This window comes from Macrobrachium rosenbergii, chromosome 10 (assembly GCF_040412425.1).
Source record: "Macrobrachium rosenbergii isolate ZJJX-2024 chromosome 10, ASM4041242v1, whole genome shotgun sequence".
Taxonomy (NCBI): domain Eukaryota; kingdom Metazoa; phylum Arthropoda; class Malacostraca; order Decapoda; family Palaemonidae; genus Macrobrachium; species Macrobrachium rosenbergii.
This window is the reverse complement of record NC_089750.1, coordinates 72,985,842-72,999,528: the sequence shown is the minus strand read 5'-3', so window position 1 is coordinate 72,999,528 and position 13,687 is coordinate 72,985,842. Positions and strand designations below refer to the sequence as shown.

General features: G+C 34.8%; 1 long non-coding RNA gene across 1 annotated transcript; it reads right to left on the bottom strand.

Moving 5' to 3' along the window:
• Positions 1-5,240: 5,240 nt before the first annotated feature.
• LOC136842863 (uncharacterized) lies at positions 5,241-13,174 on the bottom strand. The gene is made up of 5 exons (XR_010854367.1): positions 13,078-13,174; positions 8,633-9,490; positions 8,394-8,483; positions 7,904-8,014; positions 5,241-6,547 (listed from the first exon to the last, which is right to left on the bottom strand). It is a non-coding gene; the product is annotated as an uncharacterized lncRNA (long non-coding RNA).
• Between the last annotated feature and the right edge of the window lie 513 nt (positions 13,175-13,687).

Sequence of the window (13,687 nt, the reverse complement as noted above, 5' to 3'; positions counted from 1 at the left end):
CCTTTATATCTGACAAGCGTTCTCCAACAGTGACAAAAATATTGGAATAGTTCTTGAAAAGCACGAGGGAAGTAGGGTCTTCCTCCCACCTCGGCGTCACCAGCTGCGAGCTTCAAAAACAGCTCTCAGTTGGTCTCGAAGCTGGTCACTGACTGGTTACACCACCTGCTGGGGACACGCCCCCCTCGGGCCACTGCAATGCTGACCCCGAAGGAGCCTTTTATTTTCAGTCTTTCCAGAATTGTCTACAAAAATCTTTTCCATATTTCTCGCTACACAGTTTGTATACATGAGGACTTCTGTAATTCATCTTATCTCTTCAATAATCAACAATAGTCTGTACATTTTTCTTTAAACTGCTTCGGTTATATATCAATGTTCATAAAGAAAATGCTCGTTCTCACTGTCTCGTCACCAAAAGCAAAAAGGCCTGCCTCCCCTCCCTCCCTTCTCCAAAATCGTGAATAGAAGAAAATAATTTAAATCTTGGCATTAAACATTAACTGCTCAAAATGTACGGCAAAAAGCAGCTTTTAAATCTACTTGTAAAAATGGTGTAACAAATAACTTTTAAACCAAAATATTACCAGTGTCATACCCTGAAAGCCTAATATCCAAGTAAATATATTCGTGGAACAGCCGAACACCTATGTGAATATAAAGTGAGAATGCAAATTGTGAGAATCTTTTGGACGAGAATATTAGAGTGAGAATGTGTAAAAGTCAAACTACAGGCCAAATGTTTCGAGAGCCTTCAGCAAAGCATATCAAGTGTGCAATGATGCTTTCAAGTCAGCTTCGGCAAAGTTAAGTGATTTGAAAAACTTCAGAGATCCATGAAAAGACTTTGGAAAACATAATGACCAGAAAAGCTTCAGTAAACGAATAAAGGCAACTTCGACAAACAGAAAAAAGGAAGGAAACTTGAGAGAGAGAGAGAGAGAGAGAGAGAGAGAGAGAGAGAGAGAGAGAGAGAGAGAGAGAATGAAACAAGCATAGTGTGCAGGACTGTCTTAGCAAAGCATGTGGACTTCATCGAAGGACGAAACAGTTTTGAGAGAGAGAGAGAGAGAGAGAGAGAGAGAGAGAGAGAGAGAGAGAGAGAGAGAGAGAGAGAGAGAGAGAGAGAGAGAGAGAGAATGAAACATTCGAAGCATAGTTTACAGGCTGTGTTAGCAAAGTATGTAGACTTCAACAAAGCATGAGACATGTTTTTCTATGCTAACTGCTTTAGAGAGCAGAATTTCTAGTGCAGGACACTAAAGAAATGCCCCAGAATGATAATGTCAAGTTTGTGTCATTAAGTTTACGAAAGTTAAGTCTGGTAAGAACAGAAGGATAAGAGGGAGAGGTTAGAAGCAATTCCTAAAATAATATTAAGAAAAGTATCTCATCTCCCGTTTCTATGGGTACCAACACAATACAGAATTAACTTTAGCCAACAGGGACATTTGCACTGGTCAGATTCCCAAAAATCAATTATTTCTCAAACCTAGTCTGCAATAAACCCCATTGTAGACTATAGCCATGATTAAACTCTCAATTTTGATGTATTATTTGGCTCCAACAGTTTTCATAATTCTTAGGCTTTCTTTGTTGTTATAAGAGCTAAAAAAGGTCCAAGTTACCCTCTCTAGCAAAATGGAGATTAAGAGACCTGATGAGAACTGAGCAATAAGCTGAAATACAGAAGCCCTTAATAAAATCAAACTACATTTTTCTGTTACAACAGTTTCACATAATTCGAACTTTTTAACATTATGAGCTAACTTTTTAACATTATGAGCTCACTTTTTAACATCATGAGCTAATTTTTTAACATTATGAGCTGACTTTTAAACAATATGAGCCAACTTTTAAACAATATGAGCTAACTTTTTAACAATATGTGCTAACTTTTTAACAATATGAGCTAACTTTTTAACAATATGTGCTAACTTTTTAACAATATGAGCTAACTTTTTAACATTATGAGCTAACTTTTTAACATTATGAGCTAACTTTTTAACATTATGAGCTAACTTTTTAACAATATGAGCAAACTTTTTAAGATTATGAGCTAATTTTTTAACAATATGAGCTAACTTTTTAACAATATGAGCTAACTTTTAACATTATGAGCTAACTTTTTAGCATTATGAGCTAACTTTTAAACAATATGAGCTAACTTTTTAATATGAGCTAACTTTTTAACATTATGAGCTAACTTTTTAACAATACAAGCTAACTTTTAAACAATATGAGCTAACTTTTTAACATGAGCTAACTTTTTAATGAGCTAACTTTTTAACAATATGGGATAACTTTTTAACATTATGAGCTAATTTTTTAACATTATGAGCTTTTAAACAATATGAGCCAACTTTTTCACATTATGGGCTAACTTTTTAACAATATGAGCTAACTTTTAATCAATATGAGCTACTTTTTTAATATGAATTAACTTTTTAACAATACGAGCTAACTTTTTAACAATACGAGCTAACTTTTAAACATTATGAGCTAACTTTTTAACATTATGAGCTAACTTTTTAACAATATGAGATAACTTTTTAACAGTACGAGCTAACTTTTAATCAATTTGAGCTAACTTTTTAATGAGCTAACTTTTTAAAATTTTTAGCTAACTTTTAACAATACAAGCTAACTTTTTAACAATATGAGCTAACTTTTTAACATTTTTAGCTAACTTTTTAACAATACAAGCTAACTTTTTAACAATGAGCTAACTTTTTAACATTATGAGCTAACTTTTAAACAATATGAGCCAACTTTTTAATATGAGCTAACTTTTTAACATTATGAGCTATTTAACAATATGAGCTAACTTTTAAACAATATGAGCCAACTTTTTAATATGAGCTAACTTTTTAACCTTATGAGCTAACTATTTAGCAATATGAGCTAACTTTTAAACAATATGTGCTAAATTTTTAACAATATGCGCTAAATTTTTAACAATATGAGCTAACTTTTTAACAATATGCGCTAACTTTTTAACAATGTGAGCTAAATTTTTAACAATATAAGGCAACTTTGTAACAACACAAGCTAACTTTTTAACATTATGAGGTAACTTTTTAACAGTATGAGCTACATTTTTAACAATATGAGCTAACTTTTTAACAATACGAACTAACTTTTTAACAATATGAGCTAACTTTTTAACAATACGAGTTAACCTTTTAGCATTATGAGCTAACTTTTCAACAATATGAGCTAGCTGAAACTAAATTTGATCATAAAACTGAGAACCAACTGCAACAGTCGGGAATGTTTTAGCAACATTACATATGAAGATTTATACCTGAGCTTACTAAATTTCTTTTTTAATCTACATATGTCAAGGCACTGCACCATCGGGAATTCTAAGATATGCCGATGACTTCCTAAATCATTTACGTTACTCAACCGCGACCATCTGAAGTTTTCCATTGCTAAAATACAGAGAAATTGATTGATTTAATTATTTTGCTACTTAACACGAGGCTATTTCTTCTCAGGATTTCAGTTCTAAAAACTGAAATCAGTTAGGATTTCAGTTCTAAAAACTGACATCAGTTAGGATTTCAGTTCTAAAAGCTAATATCAGTTAGGATTTCAGTTCTAAAAACTGGTATCAGTTAGGATTTCAGTTCTGAAAACTGATATCAGTTAGGATTTCAGTCTAAAAACTATTCTCAGTTAGGATTTCAGTTCTAAAAACTAATCTCAGTTATGATTTCAGGCCTAAAAACTAATATCAGTTCAATTCTAAAAATTAATATCAGTTAGGATTTCAGTTCTAAAAACTGATATCAGCTAGGATTTCAGTTCTAAAGACTAACTATTTAGTATTTCACTGACGCCCCAGTATTACTAGTCATATTATAAAATACCTTTGTTAACCGTTAAATTAATACTTTGTAAATTTTATACGCAAGCAGTGTCTTGAAATAAGAAGAGAGGCCACAATAATAAAGCTATTGATTAGATAGATACTCAGCAGTGCCAACAATCAACTAACAATAATAATTTTCAAAACAGTTCATGTTTAATATTGAGCAAGATGCATTGTTTTCACGGTAAATATTGTATAAAGAAATTACGAGACTATTGTTTTATCGCATAACATTCTTGGCAGTTTGTCAGTCGAATCCAGTTAACTGTAATAAAAAGAGATTCTAAGTATTTCCTATCCTAAAAGTTTCAACATGTCCATACTTCGGTCTGTGATAGCTTACCTATATTCAACTTTAGCCTTGACGTAACTTAAGTCCCTAGGAGTATGCTTACGTAATAGTACAATAAGACCTAGAAGCTATTCATGAATCAATTCTAAATTAACTTGTATAAAGTTCCGTGAAACAAACCAGGGTGAAAGGCTACAAAGAGTATAAGATAAGCTTTAATTACAAGTTACTACCGTGCTGGGAGCTAGTTTAACAATAAGAAAATTGCCTGAAATTATTTGTACTTATTCAGAAAATATTACCTATTCCCCAAAAATGACAATTTGAAGGTTTTATGCCACAAAAATATTCCTGACTAGACTGAATTCCACGAAGAAATCCACAGACAGTGAAATCGATTCTAACCAGTGAAATACTAATCATATCTGCACTTCAGGAAGTTGATAAATATTGGGATAACTTGGTACTAGTCTCGCATGTACCTGGGCAGAAATCTTTGTAACCAGATGTGTTTTGAACAACCTGATAATATTAAACCCTAAGAAGCGCAAATGAAAAACTATGCCATCTTAATATGTACTGAGCTACCCGACAGCTAATATGAAACTGGTTAAGAGACTTCTGTGGGGTCTTGTATCCTGAAATACGCTACATTACCCAATAGCTGATATTAAACTCCTAGGAAATTTAAAGGAAACTTCAGTCTGTATCCTGTAACATGCTAACCTGCCAGACAGTTGATGATAAACTAAAAAAAAAAAAAATATTTAGAATAAGTAATGTTTCTTCAACTATCCTGAGCCACTTGATGTCAAACTGCCAAGAATCTTTTAGCAATTAAATAAAAAACTATATATCCTGGAACATACAGTACTATACTACTTGACTATACTACTTGACAACATATTCAACTGGTCTGAACTCTGGGTAAAAACTATGCATCTTGAAGCATACCAAGATACTGATAGCTAATGTTTAACTGACGAAAAATCTAAGGAATAATGTAGAGTACTTAAAACTACACAGAGATACCTGTTAATTAAAACTGAAACATGAAAAAGTTGGATAATTATGTACAGTATACTGCAACAGAGCGACGTGATTCTTGAACTGACAAGACATAAAAGTTAAAAATTACGTACAGTATTTTGGAACAAGCGAGTTTCATAAAAACTGATTCAGAGTTACATTCAAAAAACAACTACGTACAGTATTCTGAATCATATTGCGCTACCCAATTGTCGAAATTAAATAGATAAGAATGCTAAGTAAAACTAAAACCTATGTATAACATGCTGAAGCATAGCGAGCTATTTGACTGAGTACAACTGATAAATATAAATTAAAAGCTATGTACCATATTTTGGAACACCTGAACTACCTGATAACTGATACCGAACTGATAAACTTATGCAGGAAAAAAAAAAAAACTAATATTCTTGTTGATTCATACTGACTTCCCACATAGCTAATACTAGATTGACAAGAAATTGAGCTACCACATAGCCGATACTAGACTGACAAGAAATTGAGCTACCACATAGCTAATAATACTGACAAGAAATTGAGCTACCACATACCTAATACTACACTGACAAGAAACTGAGTGCCACATAGTTAATACTAGACTGACAAGAAATTGAACTACCATATAGCTAATACTAGGCTGACAAGAAATTGAGCCACCACATAGCTAATACTAGGCTGACAAGAAATTGAGCCACCACATAGCTAATACTAGGCTGACAAGAAATTAAGCCACCACATAGCTAATATTAGACTGACAAGATTGAACTACCATATAGCTAATACTAGGCTAACAAGAAATTGAACCACCACATAGCTAATATTAGACTGACAAGAGATTGAACTACCACACAGCTGATACTAGACCGACAAGAAATTGTTAAATTATCTCCAAATATACTGAACTGCATGATAACTGTTATTAAAATGACCAATTTATATTAAAAATGGATCCTGAAACATACTTAACTGCCCCATAACAAGCTCGGGTTCAGAGTACATCATGCTATGAATGCAAATGTGTTAACAGTGTTCTATAATTACGATAAGCATTGCTGAACTCCACTCACTTTTCAGTCAATAGATACTTATGTCAAAGATAAAGTTTTTCACAATACTACAAACTGTACGTATGCTAATTCAACAATCTCTAAGTACTAAAATATGACATTATTGATTACTGGGTCTATTTTTTCTGGTTTATCTCTTTCACTGTAACTAATCACTACATTCTGACATATGATGCTAATTCCATTATAGAGATGAAGTTATATCTTGAAGCTAAAGCTCTTCTCCACATCAGCTGCTTCTAGAGCCTCAAGTTTTGCTTGCAAGCTTGAAACCATTTCCTGACGAGAAGAGAAACAGGTTAATGACACGTCACACTACATAATTTTCCACAAACTTACTACACAAAATATCCTATTCTCTTTTAAGTCCTTCCACAAGCTTACTACACAAAATAACCTAATCTCTTAGGTCCTGGTTTCTGGTTCCTAAGCACTCACTCCGCAAACACATATGCAAGCACAATATACACTTCGTTTTAGGCCTAGAAATAGTTTTAATTGCTTTCTCTTTAGTTTCATTTTTTCCCTTTTTCCAGCTGACATTGACTTCCCTTGTTATTTACCGTTTTTGTCTTTTCTAAGCCTTTTAATCGTCTTTCGCTTTAAAGTCCGTTCTATTCCTGGAACATCACCATTTTCTGCAATAAATAAACTAATTATTTGCAAGGATACACTTTACTGACGTACTTTTCCATTATCATTTCAAGTCTTTTTTCCTCTGAAACTGTAAGTAGCCCTCATCTGTAATTCTGGCAAATACGCCATGAATATAAAATGTACTTCAGTAATAATGTAGACTTCTCTCTCAATTCAATAATAATCATGTAAATGTCTCTCTCAATCCAATAAAAATGGCTTTGACGTCAAAGACGGTTAGGTCACAACATAGATCTGTCTTTCCAATTCATTAATAGCCATTTGCACACCAGAGGTTGTCCCGTAATAATGATGCATGCCTGTCTCTCTTTAGTACAAATGGCCAGCACTTCAAAAGTAGTCAATACAAATGTAGTCTGAATCTTAGCCCAGTACATCCGTCTCTTCAGGCATGAAAGTGCTTAGCACATCAATGGTAGGCCAAAAACAATTTAGTCCTGACTCTTAATTCAGTAAGAATCACCAGCACATCGAAGTTAGCTAAGTAATAATCTTTGCTTCTCAGTAAAACTCCTCTAACATCTGAGATTAGGCCTATAATCTATACATGCAAGAATTCTCTGCACATCTGAGGTTGTTCTGGAATAATAATGCCATAGTCTCTAATTCAGTCAAAATGCTCTACACACTAACAACAGTCCAGAAATTATGTAGTCCAGTTATGTAGGCCTACCTCTTAATTCAACAGAAATCCTAACCACTTAGGCCTGTCCTACAACCCCTGGACAAAATTCTATGATCCTGATCTACTTGTATTTTCAGTGTGTAAACTTTTACATCCAAAATACTTAATTTAGATATGACTTTTAGCCACGCGAATACCTGTAAGGTCTAGCTGACTTTTAAAATGTTTGCATTTTGAAGTTGTTTAAATGCACTATGGAACTCTTGTTAATCTCACAATTTATTTTTAATTCAAGACCACAATTTGTTGGGAAAGCTTTAATCACATATGAAAATATCTGACAATGAACAAACCTTAGCAATTGCAGTCGGTATGATGTTTTATGCTTCACGAGGCTCCATTTTCAGATGAAATTCAAAACTGTTCGTTGATTTCAGCCTCTGCTGAAGCCAATTTCAACAAATCTGCTAAAGAAACTTCCTGTTATAATCACTTCTGGAAACCGACCGTTTAATTTTGTGCGCATTTCATAAGCACGTTAATTGATCAAAGTTTAACAGATAACCTGATAAAATGATGAACGATTTAAATTGACTTTTTTTCGAACATCAAACTATAACCGTAGGATGAGTCTGTGTCAAATGTAACGTCAGGTCACTCAAAACTATCGTACATATTCAGCCTAGCATTTTGTATTTACAATTTACACAATTACAACTTCACAAAATTCCTGAAGGGCCTGGTCCCTGCCCTTAGCCATGTATGTAGAATTTAACACCTCCGGTAGCCAGTAAGCTTGTATTTCTTCTGTATATATGAATATATGTATAAAGCAAATATTACCTTCAGCAACGTAATTCTTGATGGCAAGATGATCAATCTTCTTCTTCGTCATCCTCCTCCTCTTCGTACGCCATTACACCCATCTTCCTCCTATTGGACAAGATGATTCATTAATTAGTACTAGGCAAACCAAATATTTTTGCATTAGTATCAGCCATTTAGTTAATGTATTGGACTTCATGTCAATGAGCTCTAAAGGTTATCAAATCAGATTACACGATCGAAACCCCCAAACTTACCGATTTATAATACCAGGACAAAATCATCTACCTCAACACTCTTCCGCTTTGATGTTGCTGCGAAAGTACGGTCGCTGCGATACAAAATCGTCTTGATAAACAGGTTTAGTCATTCTGATACGTCTATAAAGATAATTCGATAGCCAAACTCGTTCCGGTACAACTCATGGGAGCCAATGCAAAGTTAATACTTCCGAAATGAAATGTACTTAGTTGTCACAAGTAAAATGGACTAGGCGCTGTTGCAAAGATCCATCGGTACTACTGCTGTTAAAATTTGATTGCGTCATATTTTCCTTAACATATTGCTATTTATTCGTCTTTGTTACTAAAGCCAAGTTTACGTAATTAGGATAACTTATTTGGTCATTTCGCTCTTCTGTCAATATGAGTAAGTTAGTCATTTCGTGACTTAAATTGGTTATCAGCTGCCTAACTTCGTGAATATAAATCTCTAATAGATTGGCTTACTGATTTCGCAGTTTATTTCAAAGTCGAATACATAACAATCAGGTTAACCGTACAGCTTCTAAAAGCTAACGAGGAAATTTATTCCAATGTCGCTCTATAACACCAACAAAAAAATTTGAAGTCTGAAGCCTCGAGCAGTCAAAACGTCAAAATGACACCTCCGCTAGTTATCTCAAAACGATTATTAACTAACAGTTGCTTCGTGGAGTAGCATATTCAAGCTGTTTGGAGCTCCGAAATCGAAAGTAGTATTGCTACACGCGATGAAATCAATGTTTAATTGCAAAGATCTCTTTAGTGTTATTGAGACCTAGTGAAATCTGTTGTACCAAAGGAACTTATGCTGTATCGAACTGTCCTTATTGATGTACCAACACGACATGTTGTCTGGAAGGAAAATGAATTTACATTAATTACTTGTTAGAATACTTATCTGATAATTACGTCTCTCACTGAAAGGGCATTAGATTTAGTAGGTTTTGACATTGCGTTCATGAACATACTTGATAATCAATTCCGCGTTCAGTTGCCAAAAGATAAACAGTATGGCTGTGGTCTAAGTACAATAAACATTTACCTCTGCTCTGGTGCTAATTCTTAGTATTGTCTTACCGGTGTCTCGTAACAAAAGTTGTGTACATGTTTAAATGCCGTTCAGTGTGTTCAGTTTCGCTGACAGAAATGACCCTTTTACCAGTTTGGATAATAAATATCTTAATTACACAACAGTTCAAAATTTGGGAAAGATTGACGTTATTGTGCGAGTCAAAAGCTGTCATTTCCATCACAGAATAAATTTTAACACATTTTAAACATTCATTGTTTCGAGATTTATCATTTACTTCGGCACAATTAACGCACTGAAATAAAACTTAAGCTACAAAGTTTCACTTAGTTAGCACACTTACGTTAACCAATCATTAACAAATTTTTGGGTTATTTTTATTTTTTTTAACTGTGCATTAATTAGGTTTGGATTTATGTTTAACTCTTACTTGTGACCTAAACCTTCCTGACTAACGCTGACGGAGAAACTGACGAACATTACTACCAACTTAGGTCTGAATCCCAAAAGTTGAGTTATGGCATTTTTCAAATTTCAAAGGATTATTAACTTTTAAGTAACTTTGAATAAAAAAAAATATATCTTCCTTATACCATTAGCGTAATTACCAAGAACAGACTCAACATCTGTTAGGCATATGATTAAGAATTTCGGTTTTATCTACCTAAAATTCACCACCAGTATGATTGACTACAGAATTACCGTAAACAGTTATGCCTTCTGCTCACTGCACTGAAGCCACTTAGTACCAGTATCTTATGTCTATTCCGTACCTGACTGTCCCTTGGTCGTGATTTTTATGACCAGAAACAAACTTACAATCTCACCTTATTCAAAATTACAATATCGTTCTTTCCAGCCTAAAATGAACTACCATGCCGTATGTCTAACCATAGCTGAGGATCAGGTGGAAGTACAAAACATTTAAAAGGATATGTTGTACATAATATAGCCAATCGGCCTAATGGAGTCAACACAAGCTACAGATAGTTTCAAGTTATCTGACCCACGAGGCTATTCGAATGCTGTTTTAAAATTCAACTATGCAGTACCAAGATCTTACAGTAAGCGTCTATTTGATACGAGATGTGAAAATATCAAGCCTTTCAACGTAAAATTAAAGACTTGCTTATATTCCGAGTGTAAATTTGACAAGTGTGGAGTACGCTGTACGATTATTTGAATGTCTGTGCAATTAAGCATGGGGCACATGAATTTGGAGGTCAAACAGAGAGCCTTCTGCAGAGTGGGACCGGATGAACAGCCTGCCGGAAGTTACGTAAATGAACTTTCGAATTGCTGGCAATCCTGTCCCTACGAGACAGAAAAAATACATACTAGGTGTTGTGGTGAAAAGTTACATTCAGCGATACAGTATATGGAAAGGAATGGAATATAAAATTTAGGCCATAGACCAAGCGCTGGGACCTAAGATGTCATTCAGTGCTGAAAGGGAGATTGAGAGTAAGAAGGTTTTAAAGGTGTAGCAGGAGGGAAACTCTCAGTTGCACTATGAGACAGTATTGTTAGGAGAGTGAACAGTAAATGGAGCAAAAGTGAATATGGAAGGAGGTAAAGTAAAGAAAATAAACGAATGGGGTTGCAGCTAGGGGCCAAATGAATATTGCCTAGAACCTTGAGTAACGCCTGTAGAGCACAGCATGAGGTGCACTAACGACACTCTTCTGAGTTCAACACATATTTTGCAAAGGTACCCACAGAATTATTTATCAAAACTGTAATGCAAGAGATACATACATCCTGTTATATTACATCATCATACAGGTATTGACGAAGATGGCTGCGGACATACCTTACGAAATGAAACAATCGGTAAATAACTTTTGCTGCCCATACACAGGATGTGGATAACTCCTAATTTAGATTATTTTTCGGAACATTTGAGGGATTTCGGCTAATGAAATGACAGCTCGCCTGCTCAAAGAAACAACACTTCTGGTACCTGTTATATCTTCACAGACGATCATGGGTTTAACTTTCTTGGCAACAGGACTAACGTCATTAGCGTCAGCCTTAGTTTTTGAAAAGACGGCTGCAATCTCCAATAGATAGGGCCCATGAAATAGCTCGTCTTAAAGGCCTTTCTAGTCGACTGTCTTCCAAACGTCTTAGAAATGAATAGATTATAGAGTTTTTCCAACTTTTAAAATACTTTCGTACATCTAGAGGCTATGGCATAGCCTACTTGTGTATATGCAAGTTGAAGGGCGCGCATTGTCTGCACAACATAAAATCCTAAATTATTCTCGGTCTAAATCGCAGGAATCCCGGATTTTTTTATCTTTAAATCTCCAGCTAACGTAACAACCGGTGGGCGTGGCTGGGGATTTAACCTTTCAAGTGTATACGTAAGAGGAAAAGGTGGTTTGGAAAACTGTCATTTCATTTTTGACGAAAGATGCAGAGCCCTGAAAATGCAAATTGCTTTTGGCTGTACATTTCCCGAGCCATCACCATTACACACATGTATCTTACCCACTTAATGACCAAAATATCTACACTTAATCAATGGCCTTTCGTGATTTTGATGGAATGGAATGGATTATATATTTAGGCTAAAGGCTAAGGAAGCGCTGGGGCCTACGAGGCCATTTAGCGCTGAAAGGGAAATTTTTGGAGTAAAAAGGTTTTAAAGGTGTAACGGCAGGAAAACCTCTCGGAAGAAAAGATATGAACGGAGGTGGTACAGTAAAAGGAATGCAAGGGTAGCAGCATAGGCCTACGGTGCACCGTGTGAGGTGCACTGATAGCACCAACACCCCCCAGGAGTCGTGATTCTGTTGACCATGTTCAGAATACGTTAACGTGTTACTAAAAACCTCAAGTTAATAAGTTATATACTGTATCGAGCCTGGATATATAGCTTAGTTAATGGCCATATCTTTACATGGTAATTTTAAATGCAAGTCTGTTCACCAGTAACCAGTTATTTCCAAAATTACATTACAGATAAAAACAATTACGAAATCAGATACCTGTCCAGCATTCAATCAAATATATTAAAGCGAATAGACGATGACTCCATGAACTTTTCAATACTGATAAATTACACAATTTTATTTTCGTCACTCAAGTGTAGACTCAATGATAATGGCTATTCCAACTTTCACCTAATACACGTTTCAATTCGGGGATTTGGGGCACCTCTCAACATGATAATAACTTGCATAGTTACCTCTTTTCGTTCCTGATAACACAAGTTATAATAACCAGAGGTCATTAGGGTTAATTGAAAGTAATCACTCCTGATTAGTCAGGGTCCAGAGGTCCACACCTGTCCCCCAAAGACTCAAATTTTATCCCCCATCTTGGTGGACGTCTCTAAAACACTTAAACAATCCACAATGTCAAGAATAAAAGAAAAACCGACATATAATCTTATTCTTACTCAGTTTCCTTCCGTCATTCCGTAAGCATTTGTTTATGCCGTCACCTGTCAATCCTCTCACTCAGAACTTCGCCTAATGACTGACTGATCTTCCTAAGTATGGATAGGAGTCTTGCTCAAGAACTGCTTGGCCAATCAGAGCCCTCCACCTTATCCAGCGTTTCAGTCGCCTTCTTTGATTGGTTGCAATCTCTTGAGTTTTTGGCACGGAGGCTTTGTTAGCTGCCATCCGATTGGCTAGTCTGTCGAGACCCAATTTTTTAATATTCTGCTTTGAATCACAATTGCTTTCGGTATTAAAAGTATATATAAAAAGTTTATTAACAAATAAATATGTAAGTGAAACAATAAAAGAGAATGCTATGAATCCGAAGTACCGTCAGTATTAATCGTGTATATTAAGTTTTTGAACAAACAAATATGTAAGTGGAAAAATAAAAATAACTAATTAATATTTAAATCAGTACGAAGCATAAAAATAAAATAGTAAGAAAAAAAGTTGTCAAAATCTGATGAAATGTGACTCCAAGTGTCCCATACATACATACTCTATATAAGTGCATACGTGTGTAAGTCTATATGTGCATATATGCATTAGTAAATACACATA